This window comes from Bos javanicus, chromosome 1 (assembly GCF_032452875.1).
Source record: "Bos javanicus breed banteng chromosome 1, ARS-OSU_banteng_1.0, whole genome shotgun sequence".
In the NCBI taxonomy this organism is placed as follows: Eukaryota; Metazoa; Chordata; class Mammalia; order Artiodactyla; family Bovidae; genus Bos; species Bos javanicus.
Genome location: NC_083868.1, coordinates 111,161,480 through 111,180,477, shown reverse-complemented (window position 1 = coordinate 111,180,477; position 18,998 = coordinate 111,161,480). Strand labels below are relative to the sequence as shown.

The 18,998-nt window shown below is 40.4% G+C and overlaps 1 protein-coding gene across 2 annotated transcripts in view; it reads left to right on the top strand.

Moving 5' to 3' along the window:
- The window catches only part of KCNAB1 (potassium voltage-gated channel subfamily A regulatory beta subunit 1), a 444,529-nt gene that overhangs the window by 327,552 nt on the left and 97,979 nt on the right, over positions 1-18,998 (top strand). The gene's annotated exons all lie outside the window — the stretch shown is intronic.

The window sequence follows — 18,998 nt, the reverse complement described above, 5'->3', positions numbered from 1 at the left end:
CCTAGGGATGCTCTCAGTGCACTAAGTATTTTGACCACTAGGAAAACATGAGATGAAATGTTTAACGTGGGTGATATAATTTTTGTGACACCCTTCATGATTTTCATTCTTGCTGTTAAGGCCAATATAAACTAGCCACTTCTCATATTATAATAACATAACAGCAACAACATTAAGTATTTATAAAGTGCCTCCAAGAAATGAGAAGCCAATTTAAAGGGCAATTTCTTCTGTCAGAGAGTTTACCAATTTTTCTGCATAACACAGAGTGAACTATCTTAAGACCATGATACCCACAGAATTTAAATGATGCATGAATATTAAACATAAAACAAGTGAATTTTAGGCTTGTCACTTCTCCTGGAATGTCTACCTTGAATAAATGCCATGGTGTATACACATTAAAAATGGAGAGGCATTTATATTTTTTAAAAAAGCATTTTAGAATATTTCTTTTAGGTTTTCTACTTTGATAGATAAAATCCTTCTTCAGAATTGTTAACAAGTTGGTCGCCTTCTGAATTACCAGGGGCTGCCATTCATGTGCTATTGCTTCCCTCATAGAGAGTGTCAGGAGCTGAGACACAGCTGGGGTGACAGATGGGCAGCCTGATGCTCCACACACTGTCAGCGTTAGGTTCAGGGAGGAACTGGAGAAGAGAAAGAAGAGTCTACACAACCCTAAGTTCACACACACGCACACACACATACACCCTCATCTCCCTCAGTGCAGTTGTAAAAGGATGAATAGCCCTCATTTGTTAACCTCTGATCCAAAAATGAAATAAGTAATTGCAAAGCCATCAGATACTAGGGGAGGCTACGTTTTCTCCAGACTCAGATATGGGCACTTTGTTGAAACTGATGACAATTTGTAAACATGGCCTCACAGCTGTGAGAGGGAGAATTAGTTTTTGCATTCATCACCCACTTTACAGATGAGAAAGAATCAGGAAGAGGGGAAATGTCTTGTTCAAGGTCAGTGATAGAGATGACAGAGCCCTCATTTCCTGCCCCTGGCCCCTCCACCAGCCACCACTTCACCTGCCTCCAGTCTCCACATGCTCATAGTGAGTGCCATCTCCACATCTCTCTTCCTTGAAAAGAGAGCAGCTGAGCCAGGCATGTAAGGCCCCTGCCAGCTCTAACAGTCGTGATATGAGCAATAATCAAGTTCACTGTGACTCCAGGGTGGCAGCTGGGGGATAGTGCCTTTACTCTACTTTAGAACTAGAAAATTTCAGAGCCTAAACAACTCCTCGCATCACTCTCCAGAGTAGGCAGACAGAGATGCGTCAAAGCTCCACAGTCAGAATGGGGGTCAGAATCCGTGGTCCCTGACCAGGTGATCAAAAGACTTCAAAGTGAGAAGGCAGCTGAATGCAAACATTTTGTTTTTGTGTGGATGCCCTGAATGACTTTCCCTCCCATACATGCAGCCCTAGAGACCTCATGAAGTCCTGCTATAGCTCCTGTCTTCAAGAAACACAGTTGTGTACATGCCCACCTGTTCATATTATTCACCCAGAGTTTTCCCCGTACAGTCTACATTTATAAAGAGTACATTTGTAAGATTATTTTCTTATACTTTTTAAAAATTTTAATTGGAGGATAATTACTTTACAATATTGTGGTGGTTTTTGCTGTACATCAACATGAATCAGCCGTAGGCATACATGTGTCCCCTCCTTCCTGATGAACAGATAAGGAAGTTGTGGTACATATACACAATGGAATATTGCTCAGCTATAAAAAGGAACACATTTGAGTCAGTTCTAATGAGGAGGATGAAACTAGAGCCTATTATACAAAGTGCAAGTAAATCAGAAAGAGAAAGACAATTATCATATATAAAAGCATACACATGGAACCTATACTCTTTTAAAAAAATTTTTTTTTCTAGCAGTGCTGCACAGCATATGGGATCTTAGTTCTCTAACTAGGGATAGAACCCACACCCCCTGTACTGGAAGGACAAAGTCTTAACCACTGGACCGCAAGGGAAGTCCCTCCTATACTCTTTGCAATGTAAGAACCCAAATGAAAGTTTCAATTTCAGTCAAACATGCACCTGAGCTACTCTAATATGAGGCTAAAAAACGAGGGAATCGGTTGGGGTGCTGTCCTCTGTGCAGGTGGGGCTGTGCTTCTGAGGTCCTTGGATTCATCGAGGCAGGATCACGGGGACGGCAGCATTAACGCCTGAGGTGTGGGCTGCTGTGGATCAGCACACTGAGGGGAAATGTGTGGAGATTTGTATATAGGCCTTAGAGGCCTCAGAGGCCTCAGCTGGATGAAGTTAGGAATAAAATCTCAGTTCTTTTTAGAACTATTGCATGTAAATTAGTCAGGAGCCTTCTCGAGAAAGTGAATGGAAAACCCAGCTCAAAGCAAAGCAAAACCGTCAGCTTAGCCAAAACCAGAAATTTTTAGGTTCACAGGGACAGTGAGCCCAAAAGACTTGATCCAGGGATCAGATTGTGAGTTCTGCAAGCTGAAGGTCGGTTCCATTCTCAGACTGCCCTCAGAGTGACAAGATGGCTGCACACACTCCAAGTGTCATATCCCACTGGCTCTGACTAGCTTATGTATCTATCTCTGAATCAGTCACTGAAGAACTGCCGGCAATCAAGAATCACCCCTGAAGCAGGGGAAGAGTTTAAATCCACCCCCAACCACAGAATGAGATTCCTAAAGGAAATCTAACGGGCTCTTGCTTAAAGTGCTCTGAGTTCCTCTGCTCTTAAGAAAAGAGACCTTTGGATCCTAAAATTCCTCCCCGCACTTATTTTAGCTTATCTGAGCTTTTTCTATGTTGTTGGTAGCCAAGGTTGAAAATCAGAATTCTCCCAGCAACTTGAGGTATGCTCAGTCTGCTGGGTCAGCTCTGCTGGGTTACCTTCCGCCACCTCTGTTTGCCCAATGGACAAAACTTTTCTTGGCAGGGTAAATACAATACCTAGCTTTGCCTTTTTAATACTTCCCTATCGTGTTGAAGGATCAGTGAGACCTCATTTACAAATAAAAACTTCATCCTAATACCTGAGAGATGACACTATGCAAAGGAGGACCTCCGGGAGGGCGCAACAGAAAATGCCATCAACGTTCACTTTACATCTGACAACTAACTAAAATGAGAGGAGGAAGAGGCTCCCCAGCATTCAATTACAGAAAATGCCTGAAGTAATGAGCAGTAGCTGCAGTAGAGCTGACAATCTAACCATGGGGGTTTCTTCAGGTTGAAGAGAAGGAAACCGGAGATGAAAAGTCCTGGCTTGGGTCCACTTGCAATTTTTACTGGAAACAAATTTCTTCTTTGACTCTGTCTCATTTCCCATTTCTCTGCCCTCTGCTCTAGCCACCCTTTCCTTTGGCTCCATTCTGAGCAGAAACTAGCCCAACTCAGCCGACCTGCTTCAAGTATCACTCAGCAGTGATACTTGAAGTGCTGCTGGCTGAAGAGAGGAGGCAAGACTGACCCTGAGACTCATTTATGGAAGTGATCCTCTGCCCGACTTTGTCACCTGTCACACCATTCCAGTCGCCTTCCCTTCCAGCACCTTTCTGGGAGGGCTGGCTGGCTGCCCGGGTCCTGCTGATGGATGGGCTGCCTCAGATGTCACCCGTGTCTCAGCTTGAGCTCTTAGAGGGCAGAAACTGCAGCTGATTCCATCATCCCTGGAAAGCATGGGATCTGCGCTCCTGTCCTTCATGTGTGTGTCCAAGGACTGTATGAGAGGTGCCAGACACCATGCTGGGGAAACAAGAAATACACCAGAGCACCAATGGCTGCCCTCGCACTGCAGGGAGCGGGGGAGGAGCAACGACCTGATTCCCAGGCAGGATGAGCTCCTTGGGCTGTGTCCCCAGAGGACACTGTGAATTTATACTTGCTGGTAATAGCTTTTTTTAGTCTGACTTATTTCCTGCTGGATTATCAGTTCAGAATACATGCTTAGATCAGAGAAAGTACTCATTTATGACACTCATATATACTTATTTATAGAATGAATGAATGAATCACAGTGTGACCAGTGCTCTGAGAGAAATATGAAGGTCTGTGTTAACTCATATGAGGGCTGCCTAAGAGGAGATCATGGAAGGCTCCCTGGAGAAAGAGATATCTGAGCCAAGTATGAGAGGATGAGTTAGGGTAGAATAGAGCCAGGTCAAAGAGAAAATAAGGAAAAGAGCCGTCTAGCAATGACAGAGGTAGAAAGACAGAGAAAGAGTATAAGACTCTCTCTTACACTCTGTGGTAGAAGACACCAAAACGACACCTATGATGAAGTGACTTCTTATGGGGAATGGAGAAGGTGCTGATAGGGGTAGTTGGATGTTGAAGGATGAATAGGAACCTATCACGTGAATAAGAGAAAAAAAAGCCACAGGCATTCCTTTAAAAAAAAAAAAAAAATCCACTCGTCCCTTCTCTCAGATCTAGGCTTGATGATTGCTTTCCTGACCATCCACATCAAGCTAGAGGCTTCCTGTTAGTTCTCACCAGAACCTCTCTTACCAGAATGTGGTATTTTTCTGTCTTCCCCACTGACTGAGAGCTCCAGGAAGGAGAAACCATTATTATTATGTATTTGCCTCTTTGACCCCACCATCTGAAAAATTACGGAGCTCAAGTCCGGGAGATAGTGAAGAATAGGGAAGCCTGGCTTGCTGCAGTCCATGGGGTTGCAAAGAGTAGCACACAACTTAGCGACTGAAAATCAAGTATTTTCTACATGAATTGATAAATTTCAGGAAGAGAAGCCTTGGAGTCTAAACCAGCATGGCCTGGAGAAAGAACTAGGGAGAGAACGTGATGAGAGATGACTTTGGGAAGATTATGAAAAATATTGGAAACCATACCATGAAGCTTGGAATTTATTTGTTTTGTGTTGAGAAGTCACTGAAATATTTCAAGGTGTTGTTTGGCCAGATGCATCGTAAGAAGCCCATTCTAGTTGCTGTGGTTATACTGCAGACAGGAATTTAGAGAGGCTTGGGAATATAGGCAAGGAGGCAAGCTGCAAATGACTCAGATATTCTCACTTTTACAGAAGATTAACTGTAACAGTCAGTTAATTGCCCACTAACTGTGAGCCCAGTTCATCACTGTGGGCTTCTACAGAGCCTGTGCAGAATACCTAGGGGGGCTGTGAAGTAGATGAGGCTTGACCAAATTAGCAAAAACTGGTAAAGAAAATGTATAAGGAAGTGTTTTTTTTGTTTTTTTTTTTAAGTATAAAATAAAGTATCTGAAGAAAAGAACTAACATAGGTGTAAGGGTACTAAGTTTCAAAGACTGGGTAAAAAATTTTTCTAGATACCTTCTTTAAGGAAAATAATAGAGATAAATGGAAAAAATTTTAATGGGAAAATAAAAATCAGACAAATATGAAGAAAAAAGAAGTGAAATGTGGGTGTAAATTAATGAAACAAAGTAGAATTCAAGCAAAGATAAGATGCAGCAATGAGAGATGTAATCAGTGGAGTGGGGGCCCTGAGAAGGAGCCAGGGATGGGCCTGCAAGAAACAGGCTTGGAAAGATGAAGGGACCCTCTCCACAGGGACAGGAAGAGGGAGGAAAGGATGGGTGTTGTCTTAGTTTGTGTTCCCTTAACTTGGTACCAGTGTGGAGTGCACACCCACCTGAGGGTGAGGAAGGTAGGCCATTCAAATACCGGAAGCAGCTGGAAGCCCAGAAGAAAATGGGCAAGACCCCAGTCCCATCTGCTATGGGTAGTTTGGCAAATTACGTAGCAGGAAGTGGAGGGGTTTACAGTTCATTTCTTTTATGTTCTCTGTGAAGCAGGAGGTAGGTTTATCTGGTGACATTAAAGGAAGAGGAGGTAGGACTGAGGTTGAGACAAATAGGGCAGGTTTGAAAACTAAATGGGCAGAGTTAAGAGCCAGAGGATTGGTGGACTCTATGTATAGTTACTGTAGACCAAGAGTTTACAATGCATGGCTGCAGTTTGTGATGTTCTTCAGCACAGCTTAGCATCTTGGTTATAGGTGATAAGTAGCTGGACAGTCAGATTCATCTAATGTAAATTTTTGCCAGGCAGGTGAAATAAAGGAATAGTGAAGTAATGGAGCTGAGAATAGGGCAAAAGAATCTTCTAAATGATGAAACATGTCATGTAGCCATCCTAATCTCCCTGGTTAAGGATGAAATTGAAGATAGAATAGATGGACTGGAAGAAGGTAAAGAGTCTGAGGACAGAGTGTGTAGGGATGTCACTAAACAAAATCTGCAAGAGTGAGAGCTTGTAGCATGTGAGGACTTGTGACCTGGCCTTTAATGCATATATTTGAAATACAAATGAGGCACACTTCTACCCAAGTTCTCTTGTGTGCGAATTCAGTTCTGTATTTCATGGCACTTTTGTGGTCTTCTATTTCCACTTCATCACCATATACCATTTCTTCTAATAGTCATTGCCTACATTTTCTGAGTTTTATACTTGAGAGCTTACAATATCCAGGATGTGCTGAATGTCTGTAATTTCCATACCAGTGTGACTTTAAGAAGTTTGGGCACTCTATTCAGGCACTGTGGTGGCTTCTGTGTTGATCTTCCAGTTGACCTACTGGAGACACAGGGAAAAGACAGTGGACTCTCAACTCACTCTGATAAGAGAGGGGAACAGGGACACAGAATATTGGAAATGCATTTATGTTTTTCTTTGAAATGAGCTTTGTATTTCTTTTGGATATAGGTGCCATAGTCTTGAAAAATCGAGTTGTCTAGAGGTAATAAAATTTGTAGGAACAGTATAATGATCTCATAGCCCATCTCTGACTAGGCTTTAGTTCAGCTTTTGACTTTCTATAATGAATTAATCATTTTATATAGCACTAGTGGGAGAAATTCTGCCCTGACCCCACCAAACCAATGTGTCTCACTGGCATCTTATTCTTTCAGGATTGGTGGCCCTTGTAATCTTGTCCCAGAAAACAAGACTGCTGATGCTCTTTTTTGTTGCCACTAAGCTATTTTTGTTGCAGTCATTTACTTCCACTGGGATTTTTGCAGAAGGTTAATAGTGCTAATAAAAATGAAAGGCAAAGCACCAAGAGCGCATCTTGAAAGTCTGTAATCATTTGTGTGGTCAGGGCTGAAGACTCTGCAAGGCATTACCATCTCCAGTTTGAGGTCATGACCAACTTCCACCTCCTTTACTGAACTCTTTTTTACCCTCTGCAGGGTCAGTACTTAATGTCTCTTTTCCTACCACTCGGTTTCCCATCGAACTGGGAGCTTGCAGAGGGCTTGAGTCCATTTCAATGACCAGGTCACAACTCTGGCCATCATTATAAAGTCAGCTGGGACCTTTTAAAAATACTTGTCTGGGCCCTTCTTCAGATCAACCAGACTAGAATCTTCAGGGGGAGCATGACATCAAGCTCCCAGGTAGTCCTACTAACTGGGCCAGAATTGAGGATAGCTGGCATCGACAAACTCTGCTTCCTGGCTCCCCACCCAAGTTACTTGCTCATCAGATGGCCAAGTCCACCTTGGAAACTTTGAGCACCTAAGAGATTTCGATTCCCAGGCAGCATGCAGGACGCACAACCAGAGAGCAGGGTGGGTGCCGCTTTAGGTGCCCAGCGAAAAGGGAAAGGTGTTTATGTTTCATTTAGCTTTAGTCTATTAAAATTCAGAATTTCACAGCATTTTCAATGTTTTAGGCCACTCATCACTCTCCAGGTGTCATTTCAAATGATCTATAATATAATAAATAGTAAAGTTTTTGAGATTTGTTGAGATGGGTAGACTAAGAATTCATACATTCCAATGTTGACTTTGGCTTTCACTACCACCTCTGGAAAGGTCATTTATCTTCCTATGGGACTTCTTTTGCTTCAAATAGTATCTCTTTAGAAGATAAGAAGGAAAGTAACATTTAGTGAGCACCTATTGTATGTGCAGTACTGTTCTAGACACTTGGTGTATGCTATTGAAATCATTACGAGCATGGACTGTGAAGTTTGTCTGCCTGGGCTTATATCTCAGCTGTCACCTCCCTCGCACCCCCACTGCCAGTAAATAAACTCAAATCAGAATGGTTGTGAGTTCCAAATGATATTGTGTCTATAAAGTATGTAGCACAGTGCCTGGCACAATGTAAGTTATAGAAAAAGTATTCCATCATCATCTCATTTTGTTCTCACAACAACACTGGAGTAAGTATCAGTATCTATTTTAGAGATGAGTCAAGTCTCAAAGGCCAATCTATTTAGCCACAGACATACTCAACCTCATGTGTATCGGAAAGAAAATGAAAATGCCTATCCTTTATGATTTTTTTTTAAATATAAGAGAATTAATTTTAGAAGGCAGTGAGTAAGACATGCGAGAGAGTTGATCTGCACAATTCAAACCTGTCTGAGGTGTTGGAGAGGCCGTGATGAGCAGGACAGAGAAACGCCCTGTGCTTGTGGAGGGCAGGCTGAGCTCTCTACCCAGCCTTCAGAAATCATGAGGGGTTGGACACACCAGACCACTGGGTACCACATTCTTCTCCTCAGTTAGGTACTCTTTTTCTTACCTAGTAGATAGAGAGTTCTAATTCTTCATGGTGGGTGATCCCTAAAGTTCTTGACTAATCACAAAATGGTCGAAGATGGAGAGTCTTCAGGAGGTTATCTTTGCTGCCCCAGGAGTTTCTTCTGAACACAGCCACCCTAGCTTCCTAAAACCAGGACTCCTGGTGCTGGCAGAAGGAGAAATAAATACCAGCACTGCTTTAAGATGGAAAATGCAAGTGGTCTTCTACCATAATGACTCCTGAGACCCAGGCCAATGTGCCAGCCACCCTTCAGAATATTCTGTCATTGTGTATACCCATGTGGTAGCTGATGGATACCCAAGCCACAAACTCATGTAAGGGCCACAGATAAATTTATTCAGATTTACTCATTTCCAAGCAATGGAATAAATGAAAAGAAAATCATCAGGCAGTAAAAGAGTTCATCAAACATTACTACTAGTATGATCACTTCTCTGCTGTTCTTGAATTCATTCATTTATGAAACACTGAATAAACCCTTCTCATGTACCAGGCTCTATGTAGTTTCTAGGGATACAAAGATTATCCTAAGATGTTAATTGTTTTGAAAACGTCTCAGGGTAGCCTGTCCTCTGTGTTTGAGAACTGGATTGTTCTCATTAAGTATTGTTGATGCAGAAATGTAATTTTTATATTCCTTGATGCTTCTGATTACCTAAATCTCAAGATAGCTTTCTGCACAGTACATTAGGAAATTTCATTCCATACCTCTAAAGTTGGGACTGTGTGGTTATAATACTGACATTTCCTCAATGCCAAAGCCTGGATGGGAGCACCAGTGTCCAGGTGATACTGCCAGGAGCTCTTTCGGGCTTCTTCCATACAACAGTCTAGTATACTCTCAAGATATTACTATACTCTCAGTATACTATTATACTCTCAGTATAGTACAAAATATCCTTTCAAAGGTAAGCGACTCTATGTAGAGTTTGGATTAAATGGGATCTCCTAAAACTTAAGATATACAATCATGGTTTCATGATTTAGTATTGCTTGTGCATTTTCTTATTTAATGTGATAAATTTCTACATACAATTACTGAAAAAGGAAGATCTCTGTAGCTTAGTTAGAAATAGAGAGTCACTGCATAAAAATTTTCATGCATAAGTCCATGGAAAATGCTAAAATACTTCATCTGCTTGATACGGCTATACATTTTTCATTAGGAAAAGGATGTTATAGATTTAAAAGAAGAAGCTGAAATCATTAACAAATGGAAACCATCAAGTACGCATAAAATAAGCTAATCTTTATATGTAAATTCATAAATCTACAGGGAAGCATGGGAACTGGGTTAATTTGAATGTAATAGGTTTGAGAACTTTTTAAAAATCTTCAGGATTTTGCTAAATTATCCCTTATTTATTTCCTCAGTTTTAATTTCTCTACATTTCAAAAACTTCTTAGTCAAAAAGTTTGTAAACACTTTGTATTATAGTCCAACTTTGAGTTTTTGTTAGTGATACTTAATACTATGAACATCATGAAACTTACAACACAAGAGGGAGAATTTGAAAGGACTGTTACAAAAAATTTTTTCATTCTTTTTCACAGTATATTATCCCTATCTTATTTTCACTAAGAGAGTTTCTTGGCCTCACTATGGAATTAAAATGTATTTCCTAACATATCCTGATAGTCCTATGAACACACATTTTTTAATGAACACCAGAGTAACTCAAAATTATTACTGTTTGGGGGAGAATAACTCACTGAACTATCAAAGAAATGTATCCCTGCACAAAGATAAAAATTTGCCATGAACTTTTTAGAGATAAAAGTAAGTGTAAAGGAGGTCACCTTGACTTTCAAACCTTGACAGCAGAACTTTTCCAGAGAGTTCTTATTCATAGTAACTTACTATGGAAAGGCAAGGTATAAAGCCAAGAATAAAAGTATGTATTGCTGTATTCCAGGTCCCATGCTAGGAGTTCACAGAAAAAGAAAAATATATAAATGTATATATATGCTTTCAACCTTAATGATAGATCCCACTTCAGAATAAAACATTGAAACTATTTCAATTTGTTTAAAAAAACAGAAATTACCACTTAGCCCTAGTGTCCTGTAGTGTCTAATTTTATTTCAACACTGTGTTATTTCACCTGTGTCATTCTGTACATTTCTTTCTTTAATTATAGTTGATTTATTATATTATATTGGTTTCAGGTATATAGCATAGTGATTCAATATTTTTCTAGACTATACTCCATTTAAAATCATTATAAAATATTGACTATATTCCCTGCTCTATAAAATATATCCTTTAGCTTATTTATTTTATACATAATAGTTTGTACTTTAATCCCCTACCCCTATCTTGCTCCCCTCCTTTTTTCTCCCTCCCCACTGGTAACCACTAGTTCATTCTCTATGTCTGTTTCTGTTTTGTTCTATTCACTTGTTTATCTTATTTTTTAGGTTCCACATATAAGTGATAGCATACAGCGTTTGTGTTTCTCTGTCTAACTTATTTAACTCAGCGTAATGCCCTCAAGTCTATCCATGTTGCTGCAAATGGCAAAATTTCATTCTTTTTCATGGCTGAATAGTATTCCTGTGTGTGTGTGTGTGTGTGTGAGTGTGTGTGTGTACACACATGTATATATACCACATCTTTGTCCATTCATTTGTTGATGAACACTTAACTTTGCTTCCATATCTTGGCTCTTATAAATGATGCTGCTCATAACACTGGGGTGCATGTATCTTTCTGAATTATTGTTTTCATTTACTTTGGATATATACTCAGGAGTGGAATTGCTGGATAATATGTTAGTTCTAGTTTTTGTTTTTTGAGGAACCTATGTTCTGTTTTCCACAGTGGCTATACCAATTTACATTTTCACCAACCATGTACTAGGGCTCTCTTTTTTCCACATCCTTGCCAACATTTATTATTTATTTGGTGATGTCATTCTGAGGGGGGCTTCTCTGGTAGCCCAGCTGATAAAGAATCTGCCTACAATGTGCGATACCTGGGTTTGATCCTGGGTTGGGAAGATCCCCTGGAGAAGAATATGGTACCCCACTCCAATATTCTTGCCTGGAGAATCCCCATGGACAGAGGAGCCTGGCAGGTTACAGTCCACAGGGTCACAAAGAGTCTGACTCAGTTGAGTGACTAGGCACACACACACGGTCATTCTGAGAGGTATGAAGTGACATCTCGTTGTGGTTTCAACTTGTATTTCCCTGATGATTAGTGATGCTGAGCATCTTTCACGTGCCTATTGGCCATCTGTATGTCTTCTTTGGGAAAATATCTGTTTGGGTTTTCTGCCCATTTTTTAGTCAGATTATTTGTTTTTTGTGTGTGTGTTTTTTTTATACTGAGTTGTATAAACTGTTTATATATTTTGGATATTAACCCCTTATCTGTCGTATCATTTGCAGATATTTTCTCCCATTCTGTATGTTGTCTTTTCATTTTGTTGATGGTTCCCTTTGCTGTGCAAATGCTTTTAAGTTTAGTTAGGTTCCCTTATTTATTTTTGCTTTCGTTTTCTTTGCCTGAAGAGACAGATCCAAAAAAATATTGCTACAACTTATGTCAAAGAGTGTTCTGCCTATGTTTTCTTCTAGGAGTTTTATGGTTTCTGGTCTTACATTTAGGTCTTTAGCCCATTTCGAGTTTATTTTTGTATATGGTGTGAGAATATGTTCTAATTTTGTTCTTTTACATGTCCAGCTGTCCAGTTTTCCCAGCACCACTCGTTTCTTATACAAGTGCTTCCAAAAGAACAGAATGAACAAGGCACATTAATGATGTGTGCTGGTTATAAGTACCCTGGAAACTTTGTTGTAAGAAATAATTTTCAACATGTAAATATTAGAACAAAAAGATATGAGAAATTGACCAAGGAACCTTGGGCAATATACTAACAAAATATAAACACTGCCTCTTTTCCATGTTCAGGAAATAGGAAGAGCTATAATTTGTTAGAATCTTCGTTTATGAATGGATTTCCCAATAAAGCAATGAGTTTTTTTTTTAATAACTTTTGCTTCTTATTATAAAAGTAATAATATTCATTTCAATAGTGTGGACAGAAGAGTAAAACTCCCTAGGAAGAAAAACCCATCAAAGAACTTCTGGTTTTATTTTATTTAAGAATTTCCTAACAGGCTCAAGGTGCTAAATCAATTCATTCGGGAGTCACACCCACATGAGAAAATGTAAGGAGCTTTAGCCATGGATTTACATTATTATGTATCATTAATTCTAACATCTTAATGCGGGGAGTGGGTCACTGTTTTCTGGGGGAAAGTTTAAGGCACTGAAATTTCGTTCCTATGCTGTGTGCACAGCAGCTCCTGCTTTATAGAACAAAACTGCCTCTTCTAAACTACTTGCCCCACCATCCTTCATCCTACTCCCATCATTACTGCCTTGTCTTTAAACTTTACTGGTCAGATTAATGGAGAAACTGAACAAAACGGTTCCAGGCAGACTTGTTCTGAAACAAATCTTAAAATGGAGCTAGCAGCATCTCTTGGCACTTAAAAGTACTTTAAATCAAAGAAGGAAAACATCAAATATTTGTACATTCTCTATAAGGATCATGAAGGATGTAATGTCAATCCTAGCCATTTAACCCTCAAAACCTCCAGCCTTCAGACATGTATTAGAAGGTCCACAGAAGACCCAGCCTTATCCCAACCATGCCTAAGCTAAGATTAGGCTCCCCTCTGCCTTGTCCATTGCTACACTCTGCCCCTGTGTACTCTATATGGTACACTCATACTCTCAAGGATACACCCAAGAATTCCTTCATTGACAACTACAGCTCCTTATGGTTCAGCTCTCAGCCCTGGCTCTGAAGTTCTTAAGTGTTTGAGAGCTTAAAGTCCAGAATGGCTCTATGCATGAGGTCACATGGGAAGACAAGATTAAAATGTCCTCAGATGGAGTTGGGAGAATCTGGGAGCAGGGAGATGGCCCATGGGAGTGGCCTGTTCTTCATCCATTAGAGGAAGTTTGGGGGCAGAAATAAATGTAAAGCTTACCATAAGGAAGATTCAGTAAGGAAGCATTTGGCAGAGAGAGGAATGTCGCAAGATTCATGAAAGCAAGATATTGTTTGGTTTCAGAGCATTCAGAGCAAACACTAGACCATACCATTTGGCTGGAACCAGGATACACGGGGGAGATGGGGAAGTCATCACCAGAAGATAGCATGAGGCTGAGGAAAAACCATGCCCTTGGGTACCCCACCACTAACCAACTGTGGGAAGTCATCTTTCTACCACTTCACTTCCTCATCTGTCTATATGTGGAGTTCTTCCGATCTTGCAGAGCTGCCTGTGAATGAGAATACTTCTTAAAGTACATGTCCCCTGCCTTGAGAGCCCACTTGTGTTCTGTGTGGACATTACCACTTCCTCGCCTAGTTGCCTTGCTATTTCAAGCTCTTTAATAAAGCACAGATGTGAAAGCAGCCCTTCATCTCCCCTCTCCCTGCTCAGACCTTAAATAGTATTATTGGCTCTTGCAAGAAAAGGTAACCAGAGTAAAAATGTAAAGGCTAGGCTGTCATCACTTCTGTTATCCCAGGCCAGATGCTCATTAGCAATACACTGAAAGCCAAAAATGAGAGACCAGGCTGCAGCTTGGATCCAAAAATAAAGGCCAGGCTTGGTAGAGAACATCTGCAGATGCAAACCAGAACAACAAAGAATGCTTTGTCTGTACCATTTGAAAAAGATAGGGCCTTGAGCTGTGTCCCATATGCCCAGACATAGGTCTTCATCCAGTTTATCTACCATGACCACAACGGGGCTGCTCAGAACATTGCTTTGCTACTTAGCCATTCACTCTGCTGCCTTACCAGTAGGAAGACAGCTGTATTCCATGCCTTTTAAGAGGACACCAAAGGCAAAAGCCAATTCTTCATCTCTGTTACCTCTCTGTACATCTCAGGCCCATTTTCTGAGACTTCCTCTCAGGCCAGATTTCTAGAGTATCTGCGTTCTGTTTGTTTTGATCCTCCATCAATATGAACTCACTTCACCCAGCTTATTAAAAGAGCAGCATTCTTTCCATACCATATTGCGATTAACAGTGGGAAGTTGGTTAAATCCTGGCTCCAACTCCACCAATTACTGATTTATGGACTTTGGACAAGTAACTTAACCTAGAAGAGACCATAGGCAAGAATTCTCTGACTTAAATTGCACCAATGTTTTCTTAGGTCAGTGACCCAAGGCAATAGAAATAAAGGCAAAAATAAACAAATGGGACCTAATCAAACTTAGGTTTTGTGCAAAGCTTTTGCACAGCGAAGGAAACCATAAACAAAATGAAAAGACATTTTCATTTTGGACTGGGAGAAAATATTTGCAAATGAAAAGACCAACAAGGGCTTAATTTCCAAAACATAAACAACTCCTATAATTCAATAAGAACAAAACAACCCAGTTGATAAATGAGCTGAAGACCTAAATAGATATTTCTCCAAAGACATACAGATGGCCAATAGGCACGTGAAAAGATTCTTATCATCACTAATTATCAGAAAAATGCAAATCAAATCTATAATGAATTACCACCTCACACTGGTCTGAATGGCTATCATTTAAAAATCCACAAACAGTAAATGATGGAGAGGATGTGGAGCAAAGGGAACCCTCTTACACTGTTGGTGGGAATGTAAATTGGTGCAGCCACTATGGAAAACAGTATGGAGGTTCATCAAAAAACTAAAAATAGAGTTGCCAAATGATCCAGCAATCCTACTCCTGGACATATATCCAGACAAAACTATAATTCAAAAAGATACATGCACCCCTATGTTCATAGCAGTACTGTTTACAATACCCAAGACATTAAAACAACCTAAATGTCCATCAACAGATGAATGGATAAAGAAAGTGTGGTATTATATATATATATATGCATGTGTGTGTGTGTGTGTGGAATGGAATGGACTGGAGTGGAATATTACGCAGCCACTTAAAATAATGAAATAACACCATTTACAGCAACACTGATAAACCTAGATATGATCATACTAAGCAAAGTAAGTTAAAAAGAGAAAGACAAATACTGTATGATTTCACTTATGTGTGGAATCTGAAATACGACACAAATGAACATATCTATGAAACAGAAACAGACTCAGAAACATAGAGACCAGACTTGTGGCTGCCAGTTTGGAGTGAGGGTTGGGGAGAGAAGGTTTGGGAGTTTGGGATTAGCAGGTACAAACCATTATATATGGGATGGATAAGTAACAAGATCCTAATATATAGCACAGGGAACTACATTCAATATCCTATGATAAACCATAATGGAAAAGAATATGAAAAAATATTTCTGTGTATAACTGAGTCACCTTGCTTGTACAGCAGAAATTAACATAGCATTGTAAATTAATTATACATGAATAAATTTAAAAAAAAATAAAATGATGGTCTTCAACCCTGGATGCAATTAGGATTATCTGAGGATCTTTTAAAAATTCTGATGCTGGGGTCCTGTTCCCAGAGATTCTGATGAACTGGTCTGTCGAGGGACTAGGTCAGTAGAACCACTGAAAGCTCCCCCAGGATATTCAAATATGCAGCCAGGCTTGAAAACCTCTGATCCAAGATAGTGAATCAGGGAAAGAACCAACACGCTGCACATGTTCTCGTGTTCGAGACATTTCTTTCAGGGCTGGATGCCTGAGTTTTTAAAGTGTTTGTTTACTGATTCAGTGAATGATTATTAAGTACCTACTATGTGTCAGTCTTCACTTCAGTGGCTAGAATTAAACACTTAGATTAAACTTGATCACTGCCCTCAGAACAATCTGGTGGGGGTGTCATATGTGAAAAAAAAAAAAACAAACATGTAGTTACAATGTGATATGGTTGGTGTGGTAATAATACTTTGTTCAGAGTAGTTGAATGGGATGAGTTCTTCTCCCTTCAAAGCCCAGACACAGAATCACGAAATCATAGTAATGAAGAAAGGTTAAGGTCCCAAATTTTTTGTGTGATGAAACTTGAAATCCAGAGGTTGGGACTTTCCTGGGGTCACGGAGTTAATGCAACAGAGATCTAGAGGAGAGGAGGTGTTAAGGAAGTCTAGCAGCACTGGACTGTGAAGCTGAAATTCTGGGTCCTGAAGAATAAATAGAATTTGGATCTAAAGACATGGGGAAGGGTTCCATTCTCAGAAGACTCTGCCCATCGCTCAGAGGGGAAATGCACACAGGAAATGCCCTGGCCCTGGTATAGGAGGCCAACAGCTTGTCGTCTCATCCTCCAAATCAGCCCTGGCTTGGACTTAGATTCTGCTTCCTGCTTTCCATGAAATTTGGGGGACACTCCCACCCCCAGTTCTACCTCTCTCTGGAAATAATTCTATTCGAATGAGATAGTGAACACACTAATTTTGTGCAGCATATAAGTCTAAGTTCAACGACAGCTGCAGTTTGCATTGCCAACCTTAAATCCTTCAGTGATGTAACAGACGAATAACTCTAAACACCTCTAGATTAAATACCTCTCAACCATTTGGTCAGCTTTCACTGCATTAACCTGGAATCAATGTGTGCGCTATTTGCCAGACTTAAAAACTGTTAAATCCAGAATGCAGTGCATTGAATTGGCTCTGCATTCTCCCCTGGTTCTGACCTTGATGTTGTCCTTGAAGTCTCACCTTCTCTCACACTACATCCCTTTAATCAGCAAATCCTATCACCTTTCCTTCAAAATCTATCAAAAACTCAAGCACTTCTGACCATCCTCATTTCCAGCACTCAGACCAAACCACCTTCACGTCTCACCTAGATTGATCATGATAGACTCCTCACTGGTGCTGGTGTCTCAACCTCAGAGGTGAGCTCTCAACACCACAGCACAGGTTCCTTTTCATAGAATCAGACTGTGTCACTTCTCTATTCAAAACTCCTCTCCAAAGTCCTTCTTATGATCAAGATCACTCCATGCAATCTGTTCCCCATCACCCCACAGACCTCATCTTCTCTTCTCTGGCCATTGGTCTCCTCATTGACCTTGAACATGCCAAATAAGCCCCTTCCACATTATTCCCCCCTGCTGGAATGTTCTTCCTCAGGTAGCTTCCTAACTAGCTCCTTAACTATCTTTGGGTCTTTTTTCAAAAGCCACTGTCTTTGTGAGCATTATCTGGTCACCCCATGTAGAATCTCAACACCCACCCCCTGACATTTTAGCTACCAAATCCCACCTTATAAACATGACTCTCTTTAACACTCATCAGTCAACTTACACATTTCATATTTTATTTATGAAATTAACATTCATAAATAAACACCGTATATTTAGCTTGTTTTTCTCATTATTTTGTCTTGCCTCTTAAATCTGCTCCTCCATTATGGGAGAAATAATATTCTCACTGTTGTATCCTTATAATTTAAGTACAATGCCTGGCACAGAGTAGACTCAAATAGTGGACTTGTTGAATAAAAGAATGAAGAAAAGTTAGTTGTGATATAATAAATATTATAATTGCATTTTTATATTGCCTTCTTGAATATATCCAAAACATAAGCAAGTCAAACTGCAGTATAGAAATAGAAGCCACCAAATCTATAACCCTCAGTTCAGTTTAGTTCAGTCGCTCAGTCATGTCTGACTCTTTGTGACCCCATGGACAGCAGCATGCCAGGCTTCCCTGTCCATCACCAACTCCCGGAGCCTGCTTAAACTCATGTCCATCAAGTCACTGGTGCAATCCAACCATCTCATCCTCTGTCGTCCCCTTCCCCTCCCACCATCAATCTTTCCCAGCATCAGGGAGTTTTCCAATGAGTCAGTTCTTCACAGCAGGTGGCCAAAGTATTGGAGCTTCAGCTTCAGCATCAGTCCTTCCAATGAATATTCAGGGTTGATTTCCTTTAGGATGGACAGGTTGAATCTCCTTGCAGTCCAAGGAACTCTCAAGACTCTTCTCCAACACCACAGTTCAAAAGCATCAATTCCTCGGCGCTCAGCTTTCTTCACAGCTCAACTCTCACATCCATACATGACTACTAGAAAAACCATAGCTTTGACTATATGGACCTTTGTCAGCAAAGTAATGTCTCTGCTTTTTAATATGCTGTCTAGGTTGGTCGTAGCTTTTCTTCCAAGGAGTAAGCGTCTTTTAATCTCATGGCTGCAGTAACCATCTGTGGTGATTTTGGAGCCCAAGAAAATAAAGTCTCTTACTGTTTCCACTGTTTCCCCATCTATTTGGCAGGCAGTGATGGGACTGGATGCCATGATCTCCATTTTTTTTTAATGTTGAGCTTAAAGCCAGCTTTTTTCACTCTCCTCTTTCACTTTCATCAGGAGGCTCTTTAGCTCCTCTTCGCTTTCTGCCATAAGGATGGTGTCATCTGCATATCTGAGGTTATTGATATTTTTCCTGGCTGTCTTGACTCCAGCTTGTCCTTCCTCTAGCCTGGAATT